Source organism: Salminus brasiliensis, chromosome 5, assembly GCF_030463535.1.
Source record: "Salminus brasiliensis chromosome 5, fSalBra1.hap2, whole genome shotgun sequence".
NCBI classification, from domain to species: Eukaryota; Metazoa; Chordata; class Actinopteri; order Characiformes; family Bryconidae; genus Salminus; species Salminus brasiliensis.
Window position 1 is genome coordinate 42,987,238 of NC_132882.1, and position 12,845 is coordinate 43,000,082.

Sequence of the window (12,845 nt, forward strand, 5' to 3'; positions counted from 1 at the left end):
GGAGCTGTGACACTATCTAACGTACAGGGAGATCAGCAGTCACCCTAATAGCGTCTGCCTACCTTCACCCACTCAAACCACATCCAGGTCTAGGTAGGACTACAAAGATGTGCAAAACCTCACCATGTGGTTTGAGCCGTGTGAGCACATGCTTACAGTAAAGCTCTGGGTGACTATAGACTTCTAGTGGTTGCTAGCAACTGCCTCTTAGCTGCTACGCTAAACTAGAGAGGCAGAATTGGGACATACACCGAACATACTGTATGTTGGCTGGTTAACATGTTGGCATCTGGGGTCGGTGTAAAGTCTGAGATTTGAGATTTTGCTGAAGCTTTGCACGGTAAACACTGTGTTACCACCCTGTTATGCGAATTACTGTACATTGGATTACCTAAGTGTAGTAGTGTCAGTGTGTGATTGACAGCATGTGCTGGATGATTGACCACTTTGCTGTTTGCCGTCTTCCTCAGGGTCATTTCAGGTCTTGGACTAAAGAGTTGTCTGGACACACGGTTATGATGGACAACTGCTCGGATGCTCTGACCCTTAAACTTAGCTGTGTGACCAGCAGCGTATGTCAATAGCACCACACCTCATTTCACTTCAGACAACAACACAAGTTATTTATATGTAATTTTCTTAATATGTAATCAATATCTGCTTTATATTGCAGGTAGATGAAATGCTGCAGTGCTCCTGTGAGTTTTTTTTTATTTATCCTCATTAATGCTGTAAAAAAAATAGAAGATGAATTATAATACAGTTATACAGTAAGTGAGAGAAATGCAGCTTATGTTTTAACATTTGTAACAGTAAAAGCAAAAACTACAGATATGAAGAGTTCAATATAAACAATATATATAAACAGAACTAGGTAGGAAATTGCTATATATATATATATATATAACAAACACGTTACTGTGAATGACGAATTTCGTTAGAAGTTAGCATGTATGTATTTTGTGTGTGTGTGTGTGTGTGTGTGTATATATATATATATATATATATATATATATATATACACACACACACACACACAAATATACATATATTAGTAATTAGTTGGTAAATGACCCAAATGTCGAACAGTTTTATGCCTTAATGTGTGTGTGCGTGTGTGTGTGTGTGTGTGTGTGTGTGTGTGTGTGTTACAGGTAAAAGAAGTGCTTTGCCTCAGTCAACTGAAGGTAAAGTAGACATTCAGCTTGTTTACTGCTGCTGCCATCTAGTGACCATGGGCATGTAAAATGAGTAGAAATTAGGCCTCACACACATCAGGCCTCAGAAACACAATGAAATCAACTTATACATGATTTTTACAACAAATTCTGGTAAAACGAGTACAAATTAACGGGTTATTAGGATATTGTCCTTTGCTCAATAAAACTTGAATTAGACGAGTTTCTATATGTTTTATCCTCTACGTAACAAGATTGACTTAATATAACCATTCTTAATACATAATTGGAGGCATATTATGTCAGAATCGCTAAAAAGGCATTATTTCTTGTAATAATGCATTATAAACACTGTGTTACCACCCTGTTATGCGCATTATTGTGCATTAATAGTTACCTACATTTGCAGGTTTTGTTTTTAGTGTTTCAGGGGTATTTGTGAGTTTACTGAGTTTAATAACCACTAAAACATCCAGAACTGTTCCGTATTCTAAAGTAAGGTTCTGCCCATCACTAATTAAAGACTCCAGAGCACTGAATAAGTATTTACTGAGTCAGTTTGCATCACATGTTCAGCCTCTTTTCAACCTAAAATCTCTGTTATGTCAGTATGAGTTCCATGCAAGCGTTCAGATCATCAGTGTCTGTTCCTTATAAAGGGTTAAACTAACATCTGTCCAGCTTGTATAACATGTACATTACTGAATGTATTACTTTTCATCACTTTAAACCCTAAAGGCTTGTATGTGGGTCCATTCCTCATCCTTACACAACATAAGGTACATATTAGCATAATAGTAATTACCAAATAATTCATAGTACATAATCATTCATAGTACGTAGTGAATAAATCATAATAGATAATAGATCATTTATACGTACTATATATTATCCAGTTTCTATTATCAATTATGAATTAATAATAATTCAGTACAACAATTCACAGTATTTACTGAATAATTCACAGTAGATACTCTATAATTCACAATAGATACTGAATCATTCATAGTAGATACTTAGAAATGTTTAGCAGGTACTGAATCATTCATAATAGATACTGAATAATTTGTAGTATTTACTGAATAATTCACAGTAGATACTCTATAATTCACAATAGATACTGAATCATTCATAGTAGATACTAAATATCTATAGTATATACTAAATCATTCATAGTAGATACGGAATCATGCATAGTAGCTACTGAATAATTTGTAGTATATACTAAATCATTCATAGTAGGTACTGAATCATTCATAGTAGATACTGAATAATTCACAATGGATACGGAATCATTCATAGTAGGTACAGAATCATTCATTGTAGATATTGAATCATTCATAGTAGATACTAAATAATTCGTAGTATATGCTAAATCATTCATAGTAGATACTAAATCATTCATAGTAGGTACAGAATCATTCATAGTAGGTACAGAATCATTAATTGTAGATACTGAATCATTCATAGTAGATACTAAATAATTCGTAGTATATGCTAAATCAGTCATAGTATGTACTGAATAATTCACAATAGATCCTGAATCATTCATAGTAGGTACAGAATCATTCATTGTAGATACTGAGTAATTCATAGTAGATGCTCTATAATTCACACCATGTGAACTGGAACACCATGAGCAGAAGTCATATGGGATTGGCTCTTGGACTGGAAGCAGATGTTTGACGCCCACTTAAACTAAGCGAAGATAAGCTGTGGAAGCCAGTGATTTAGCTGGTTAGCTACTGAGCCGCCAGGGCTCTGCCTTGATCCTGATAAGCCTGAGCTGAACCCTGTATTAGCTTACTAACACCTAAACTCTGCTTTGTAGTTCTATACCCTCAACAGCAGGGAGTAGATATCAGGCACGTACTGTGAATATGGCAGGTGTTCAATTTGGAGATACAAGCTTCTCTAACAGCAACATTTTTCTAATGTATTTCTACCAAATTCCTGATGGTTTCATTGCTATTTTATTTCTTCCGTAGAAGCGTCCTCAGATGCTCCCGAATGTGCAGTTCCCTACGGTGAGGATGGACCCTTTCTGTAGGTCAAGGTTATCCCTGGATTATCTGGTGGAGAACCAGCTGATCATTACTGTTTCCAGCCTGAGGAAACCATGTAGATGACCACTGGAGCTCAGATGCATTAACAGGAATGGTCTGGAGGTTCAGGCCTCCGCCCAATCTAACGCCCTATCATTTCTATTGTCCCATGGCACAGCTTCCTCACCGCACTACCACTGCATCACCTCATATCTCTCGGTCGTAGCTCCATTAATCAGAAGTGATCTCGGCCTTTGAGCTCTAAACTGAAGCCACCTGAATCTCCAGCCCAAAGAGGACGATGTAGCGTGTATAGGCCTTGACTATACAGTAGAAGTGTGAAGCTCATTTATTAAAACTGAATGTCCTTCTTTCCAGGGTGCTTTGGTATGGCAGTCACCTTGGGTATCCTATGGGTTCTCAATGTCTGAGGTATGTGTTTTAAATTTTACTGAAAGTGTCAAAATACAAAAAACTAAGAACAAATTATATTTAAAAACATTAAACTATGGATATTTTATGGATATTCTCCCCCTTTTATTCCTTTTATAAATAAAAGAATATAATGTATATTGTATATATATATATATATATATATATATATATTTTTTTTTTTTTTTTTTTTTTTTTTTTTTTTTTTTTTTTTTTTACATGAATTCTCAAAATTCAATTTGAAATTTATTTATTTGGCGCTTTTCACAATGAATGTCACAAAGCAGCTTCATAGAGATCCGGGTTCGAGCCCCTTTTGAGCAAGCCAGTGACGACAGTGGCGTGGAAAAAGGGAGTGAATATTAATGCAGTAATTTATTTTACATTTCTATATATTTTTTTCCATAAATATTACTTTGTAGAAAGCTGTTTTCACTTTGACAATAAAAAAATAATAATTTATGATTTACGATTTATGATTAATTTATAAAAGCAATAACTGGGGAAAACATCCAAGGGGGTGAATTCTGTTTACAGGTTATCACACATACCTGTAAATATAAAGTAAGAAAAATAAATAAAAACAAGACAAAAATATTGTTAAAAATAATAAATAAAAATAATACAACAAATAAAATAAATAAATAAAATAAATAAAAACGAGACAAAAATATTGTTTCAAATAATAAATACAAAATAATTAAATAATACAAAGAATACAGTAAAATTTAATTCAGTTCAATTCAAATGTATTTCTAATGACTGTTGTCACAAAGCAGCTTTTACAGTGATCCGGGTCCGAGCCTCTTTAGAGCAAGCCAGCGGCGACAGTGGCAAAATAAAACTCCCTCAGAGGGAGAGGAAAAAACCTTGAGAGGAACCCTCAAAAGACTCAAAAGGGGAATGTTCATATTTCTACAAATTAATATCAATTAAATACAAATATTAAATGTGAAATAAGTGATAGGCATTAATATAAACACCCCCATTAAAGTGACTGTAATGTCTCCCTCTGCTGGACTCAGTAAGGAGCTCATGCACAGGTCACATGCTCCAAAGCTCTGGCCTTCACCTGAGGCTTCTCTCCAGCACACAGGTGCTGTTCATGATTGGCCTGATTAGGTTCTTGGTAAAGTCACTGTGACGCTGCCAGTCTTTGAGGGTTTTTTGATGCCTGGTTGTTTTATTCTTCTGGTTTTGACGTTCTGCTTTGACCTACATTGACCTGGATTGTGGATTCACCCGAGTTGTACCTGCCTGCCCGTTTCCTGACCTCTGCATGTCCTGACGATGAGTTCTGCTTTAGGCCTAATGAAGTCCCTCAGCTCATGCAGCCTGCCTCAACCTTAATGATCCAGACAATTAGTAGTCTCACATTCTGTGAACTGAAGATCACCAGAGTGCAGTGACTACGTCTCAAGTGATTGTAGTTCGGAGACGCCTGTCTGGAAGGTCCAGTCCTTGGTAATCGGGATACCCGGCTACAAATGAAGACACCATGAGGACAAAAGAACCCTCCAGAAGTATAAGTCAGGGGATGGATCCAGCTATATCCTGGAGTTCAGCTAAATTGACCAAAATGGAGCTTTTTGGCACATCAGCACAAACGCATTATCCCCACTGTAAAGCATGGTGGTGGCAGCATCATGCTGTGGGGAGGCTTCTTGGCAGCAGACCCTGGAAGGCCTGTTTAGGTAGATAGTAAAGTTAATGAAGCAAAATATGGAGAAATCCTGGAGGACAGTCGGGTTCAGCCTGCAGATTTATTTTCCAGCAGGACAATGAGCCGAAGCTAGACAGCGAAAGCCAGACAGAAATATATAAATACAAGATGAATGTCCTGGAGTGAACGAGTCAAATCAAACCTAAGTCCAATGGAGAATTTGTGGCTGAACTTAAAAAAAGGGATGTTCATGCTTGACCCCAGAGCATCCCGGACAGAGCTTGAGCAGCTTTTAGAAAGACGATTGGAGTAAAATTGCAGTGTCCAGATGTACAAGCCTGAGACCTACGCAGTGCTGTGATTGTGGTCGCTGTAAAGGTGTGTTTACTAAATATCGACTTTAAGGGGGTGAATATTTACGCAGCGACTTATTTTACATCAGATTTGTTTATTTAATAGATATTACTTTATAGAAAGATGTTTTTACTTTGGCATTAAAGAGTCTTTTTTTTTAAATTATACAAATTATATCAACCATGATTTCATTTATAAAAGCAATAACAGGGAAACACATTCAAGAGGGGGGTGAATCCTGTTTACGTGTACTGTATAAATATGTTATCAGACATAACTGTAAATATAGAGTAAAATAAAATATAAAAAATAATTTAAATAAATACAATAGATAAGAATAAATAAGAAAATAATATTAATTATAATATCACACATAATAATAATTCTAATATGAAACAAAAATGAAAAATCTAATATTTTAAAAAGAATAATACATATATAAAAATAAATATAAATATATTATAAATAACTTATAGAATGCATGATAATATTTGTAAACATCCAGTTGCAAAAGTTTGTGCTACATTTACTAAATTTACATTTACATGTGCAGTTTCACTAAAACAACCAACCTGCTGATGATTGATAGAACTTCACTTCTCTTGATATGGCAATAACTGCAGTCCTGTATCTTCTTTGAATGGAGAAATATACTGTATTTCACACTGAAGTTAATGTCAATGACCAACAAACAAGGTTACATTTTATTTCCTTACATTTCTAAACCGAGACCTGGGTCGAATTAGCATACAGTTAGTATTTAACACTGCGATTGCAACTTTACCTTCAGTCCATACTGCAATTAGCCACAATTCCTCATTCATAAACATTTACCTTGATCTTTTGACCTCGGCCTTTCCAAAGCTTTTCACTTTGACACGTGTTTACCTACTAGCACACAACAGAGCATTGTCTAAAGTCCCTAAACTAAACTACAAAGTACATTTCTGTACTTCCATCTTTACCATAATAACTTCCCTAAATATAGCTATACATATATGGCAGTGGTGGCTCAGACTCGGTTAGAGCTCCGGGTTATCGATAACAGGGTTGTGGGTTGGATACCTGGGCTCGGCAAGCTGCCACTGTTGGGCCCTTGAGCAAGGCCCTTCACCCTCTCTGCTCCCCGGGTGCTGGAGTTGGCTGCCCACCGCTCTGGGTGTGTGTGTGTGTGTGCTCACTGCCCCTAGTTCACTAGTGTCTGTGTGTTCACTACCACAGATGGGTCAAATGCGGAGGACACATTTCACTGTACAGTGTCAGATATGTGCACCTTCACCTTTAGTACATCCAGTCACTGTAATTCCTGGATGAGGTGGTACGTTTCTATCAGGTCCTGATATCAGGCTCAACCCTGAACTTTTCATCTCGCCATCCCTTGACCCTTGACCTTCTGCACACTACAGCTTCTTCAAATGGCTCAGGTTCAAATCAGGAGAAACCAAATAACACCATCTAAAGAACTAAATGTCCCCAATGAGTCCTCCCAGGTTCTGTTCCCAGCAGTGAAGCAGCCGCGTGCTTCCGCTGGTTTCACTTTTCTAGTTCCTCTCTGTCTACTTGCACTAAACAACGAAGTGCCAGACAGTGTGGCTACACCCCATGAATAACATGGGCCCTGGTGTAACGTCATAGCCACAGGCTAACATGCTGCATGCTGTTTTGCCGCTGACACTGCTACTGATCACTGTAATGGTTGACTGTATTCACAGAATGGATTTCTGAAGCCTTCTGACCAGCTTACTTGCTTGGTTTGTGTTTAGGAACAGCCCGAGGAGAAGGACAGAGAAGGGAGAAAGTGATGAGCAATGATGTCATCAATCAGCGAAACAGTTTAATTAATAATGTCATACAGAGTGTATTATAATCATCCTAAATATTAATCTAGTATAGTATATAGTGCTACTGTATAAAACAGTCTAAACTTCAATGAATAATACAGATTGAATTGCTAACTTTTTAAATAAAAATACAAATACTAATATAGAATACATGTATAATATAATATGAAACAGTTATTGGAAAGTTATAGTTATTATGTATTATGTTTGTAAAGTATATAAATATATATATTACAACCTATATGGTTATACTATAACCTATATACACATATATTTAGTAATACAGTACATACATATATATACATATATATGTATATACACACATAGTAATATAGTAATGTGTGTGTGTGTGTGTGTGTGTGTGTATATATATATATATATATATATATATATATATATATATATATATATATATATATATATATATAATGCTGTCAAATGAAAAACATGTATCTCCATTTTTGTCTGTTTTTATTTTTTCCATGGTTTGAAGCCTGTTTCTGCTTCTGCATACTGTCAATCATTTTTCATGAATTAACCAATAGAAATGCTCTAAATGACTCAATTCTTATTTTGCATAGACTTCCATTCAAAGTTAAGGACGTTTCTGCCTTCTCCTTTACCATTTGGAGATACATGTTTTCCATTGGACAGCAACAATATACACTTCTACACTTCTATATATATATATATATATATATATATATATATATATATATATATATATATATATATATATATATATATATATATATATATATATATATGTTTTTTTTACAACATAGGTATACATGTTGCAGCATGCTTTTTATCTGCTGCTTCTGATTTCAGTGTAAGCCTATAGGTGAACGATAGGCCCACTGACACATACCTGTATCTATTCCATGCTTGTTTCCATATATATGCATAACCTCACTGCTGGTGGAGGAGAGGTCACTGAACACTTATGTGAAGTAAGAGTCTGTGATCCTTTCTTTATTTTAACTGTAATAAACTTCTTGCTGAAGCTTTCTTCGGTCTCCAAAGTCCATTCTTCAGAATCACCGGTCATCAGAGCTGATTCTGGTGTATGTGTGGAAAAGATAACCCAGTACAGATCTAGTCCAGTTCAGCTTCATGTTGCTGGACAAGTCAGGTTTACTTCTAGTGAACCTCTAAGCAGCTACATAGCATAGCACTGTGATGATGGAAATACAGTTTTTTAGTCTTGGCTAATGCTAATTGTGACGTAGCCATTGTGAACAACCAGTAGAGGACTAAGGGGGGGGGGGGGACTGATGTCTGTGGTTGTTGGTCTACTGGTGTGCATTAGCCTCCACTCGGTTCTGAATGGGCTCTTCAGTGCTGGTTTACAAATTAAGAAAGGCGAGCGAGTGGTTGTCCGGTTCTCCCGCTGGTAAAACAGAGCAGTTCAGTGAGAGTTTGATTGAGGGTCCGATATTATGGTCTGCTTTCAGGTTCCACTGTAAAATAGCTCCACACTGCAGAACCTCAACTCCTTTATTTACCTTCTGAGAACGTCCAATAATGCGTAAATGGCGTCCATGGTTAAAACAAAGACTCGGAACTGGATTGGGATTAAAATACCCGGTACCCGATCCATTCAAATTTTGCCTGGAGGGCCAAGATCCCAATGTACTGGATCGGATTATCCCTCATGTATAGTCTGAAGTGAAGTAGTTTGATGGGGACCTCTACTGTACTTTGCTGGTTTGCCATTTCTATCCTAGTGACGTTCTAAAGCCCTGATCAGACCTAGCTAGAACTCTGCTGACTCTGGATTTCTTGATAAAGAAATGAGGAACGGACTAGCGGCCCTCCTGAGTCAAACCGACTACAGTAGCCTGTTCCTTCTTTCACATTATTTCCCTGTAACTAGTCACCCTTCATTCTCTAATTAGCACCATTAGCTAATTAGGTCCATTACGGGTGGAGGCACCAGGGGAGAGCAGACTGTGGGGCTTGTTTGCTAGTTGACTCTATGGGGATGAAGGTGAACTGAGCTGAACAGGACGTCTCCAGTGCTGTCTTATAAACACGCCTGACTGCTTGATGTCTTCAGGAAGAGGCTTTCTGCAGAACACGGTGAAGGACATCTACAGTATAGTGGGATGTAAAGGCTCGGGCACCCCTGGTCCAAAATCCCTGTTACTGTGAATAGTAAAGTGAGTAGAACAACCCCCCCCCCCTCACTTTGCTACAGTAACGGCCTCTACTACTCTGGGAAGGCCTTGCACTTGAGTTTGGAACACTGCTGTGAGGATTTGATTGTAATCAGTGACTCCAGTGCCACTGGGTACTGGGTGAGGCTCCATAACTCCAGAGAACGCAGTTGTACTGCTCCACAGCCCAATCCTGGGGGGGGGGGGGGCTTTACAGTCTGTGGATTAGGGTATGGTGACCTCCAGGGCATCCTGTGCTATTGGCCGTGCTTTTATAGGGTGAACAGTTTAATAGTTGAATCATTTCTTTATTAAGAACTGTTCCTCGTTAGGCCAGCTGGATGGAGAAATTGCTCCCTGCTTGGGTTGCTCAGGGGTGAATTATTATAGGCCATAACAAGCCTCAGAGGGACTCTGGTCACTCAGTCGAACTTAAGCGACGCTAATTTGTTATTGTCTAGCTAAAATATGCTAAACGCCTTATTAATGTATTTTTTATTACTTTAAAATGAACTCATGTTCAGCTATATATATGTATATATATATATATATATATATATATATATAATATATATATATATATAATATATATGAAGTTGTTCATTTAAATGTTTTGAAAGTGCAAATCTGTGGCTCTTCTGAAGTTCTTTGTTCAGAGTAACGATGGAATCACCTTTAGGAAGTACACCTCTGTACTGTATAGCTGCCCACTCATGTAACTGATGCACCTGAGGAGGTAACCTCCCACCTAATGTTGGGAGGGGCAGAGAGGAGATCACTCAACCCACACTCATTCCTCTCAGTCTACACAGGTAGTGAGAGTCAGCGACATCCCACATCAGAGTCTCTGGATTGGGTGAGGAGACCAGACACATTGTGTAAGTATATTCTCATTATAGTAATATATATATATATATATATATATGCATGATGAACACTGAAATCATGCCAGTATCAGCTGATAAACAAAAGTATGTATGTATATATATATATATATATATATATATATATATATATATATATATATATATATAGAGAGAGAGAGAGAGAGAGAGAATTTTTGCATTTTATGTTTATATATATTTTAGAGTAATAGATGTTTTTGCATTAATTAAACCCCAGAAGAAGAGATGCTGGACTACTGTACTTTATTGTATACTGTATTTTATCAATGTTATTGTATTTGTAAACTTCTTTAATGCTAAATTAGGAGGTTTAGTCCAATTATTACATTTCATAAATGTTTACATATCAACATTTGAATATATTTACACATGTATAAATTTCCATATGGGGCATATGTATAAAATACACTGTACACACACACACACACACACACACACGTATATCAAGTCAAGTCAATTTAATGCGTAGATTTTTGTAAAAAAAAATGTTTAAAAGATTTTACTTAAAAATGAATCACATGTTTATTATCTAAGTTCTGAATAACTGGGAATATAAAGAGTAATAGTAGGAATATTTATTTTCTAGAGTGACAAATGTGCGACCTGCTAAATCTAAAGTCAGTGAATAGAGCAGCTGTGTGACCTCCTGACCAGCCTTAAACTACTAGTGTTTTGTTTTTTGAATATTTGATATTTTCATAATTGCTTCATATGAGTGCCAGATAAATTATTCTTTACATGAATTTTGCATGCCTTGTAATTAAGCATTGCAAGCATAAGGCCAGATGCTAATTCAGAATTAGATTAGTAATGAGCTTTATATTTAGACTAGCGCAATCAACAGAAAATAGAGCAAAAAATGTGATATTAAGTAATTCCCCTTTTTTTACTATTAACAAAGCTTTTGTTTATTTACTTTACTACATAGCTGTAAGGGAAATGCTATAGTAAAATCTGACACAGTTTTTTTTTGTTGTTGTTTTTTGCTATTACATCAACACTGAGGCCTAGTTGTATGGTATTCAATTAGCAAAGTCAAATAAGTATCAAATAAGTTCTACTAAATTAGATACACACCTGACTGGCTGTTTGTAAATACCCTGGACGTTTTGCCTGAAATTAAAACTATAGGCTGAATTTCTAGGACTTCATTTTTCACCATCATGTTAATATATTATATAATTCTTGAATTTGAATGACTTTCATCAAGGTACATTCAGACCCAAAATATTAGACAATAAATAGGAATAATTGATCTCAGCCTATTTTAACATTTCTGGCTGTAGGTGGTGGAAATTACGGATCACGTTTCAAGGCACTGTTTTTCTGAATGTGAATTCCAGCGGGACTCTAGAAACGCCGGTGTCCAGGCAGCCCTCCTGGTTCCTCACAGGTGGCAGGCAGGATGCGTGGGTTGCATGGTTACAGAAACCACAGCAGCAACGGAACATAAACTTCACAAATTGGGAAGGGAGGCCTCAGGACAGGAGGACGTGGTGTTAAATAATGCAGTGTTTTGCTCTGGAGTTTAATGACAGATACAATATAAAATAGTAATAAATAATTATATTAAAATGGAATAAATCCAGTAAAACTAGGAGACATACCAGGATAGCATTAAAGTCTACTAATTAAACTAATTGTAATCATTCATATAAATGTCTGGAAGTAATCTGATGGTCATTTTTTACATTTCCAGTAACTGTACAATACTGGGAGAGTGTACAAATAAGTTATCTCAGTGTTACTGAGCTCTACTAAAGCCTGAGTAGACTGATAAACCACTGTGCTGATCAGTTATTTAGTATCTCAGTGTTACTGAGCTCTACTAAAGCCTGAGTAGACTGATAAATCACTGTGCTGATCAGTTATTTATCTCAGCGTTACTGAGCTCTACTAAAGCCTGAGTAGACTGATAAATCACTGTGCTGATCAGTTATTTATCTCAGTGTTACTGAGCTCTACTAAAGCCTGAGTAGACTGATAAATCACTGTGCTGATCAGTTATTTATCTCAGTGTTACTGAGCTCTACTAAAGCCTGAGTAGACTGATAAATCACTGTGCTGATCAGTTATTTATCTCAGTGTTACTGAGCTCTACTAAAGCCTGAGTAGACTGATAAATCACTGTGCTGATCAGTTATTTATCTCAGTGTTACTGAGCTCTACTAAAGCCTGAGTAGACTGATAAATCACTGTGCTGATCAGTTATTTATCTCAGTGTTGCTGAGCTCTACTAAAGCCTGAGTAGACTGATAAATCACT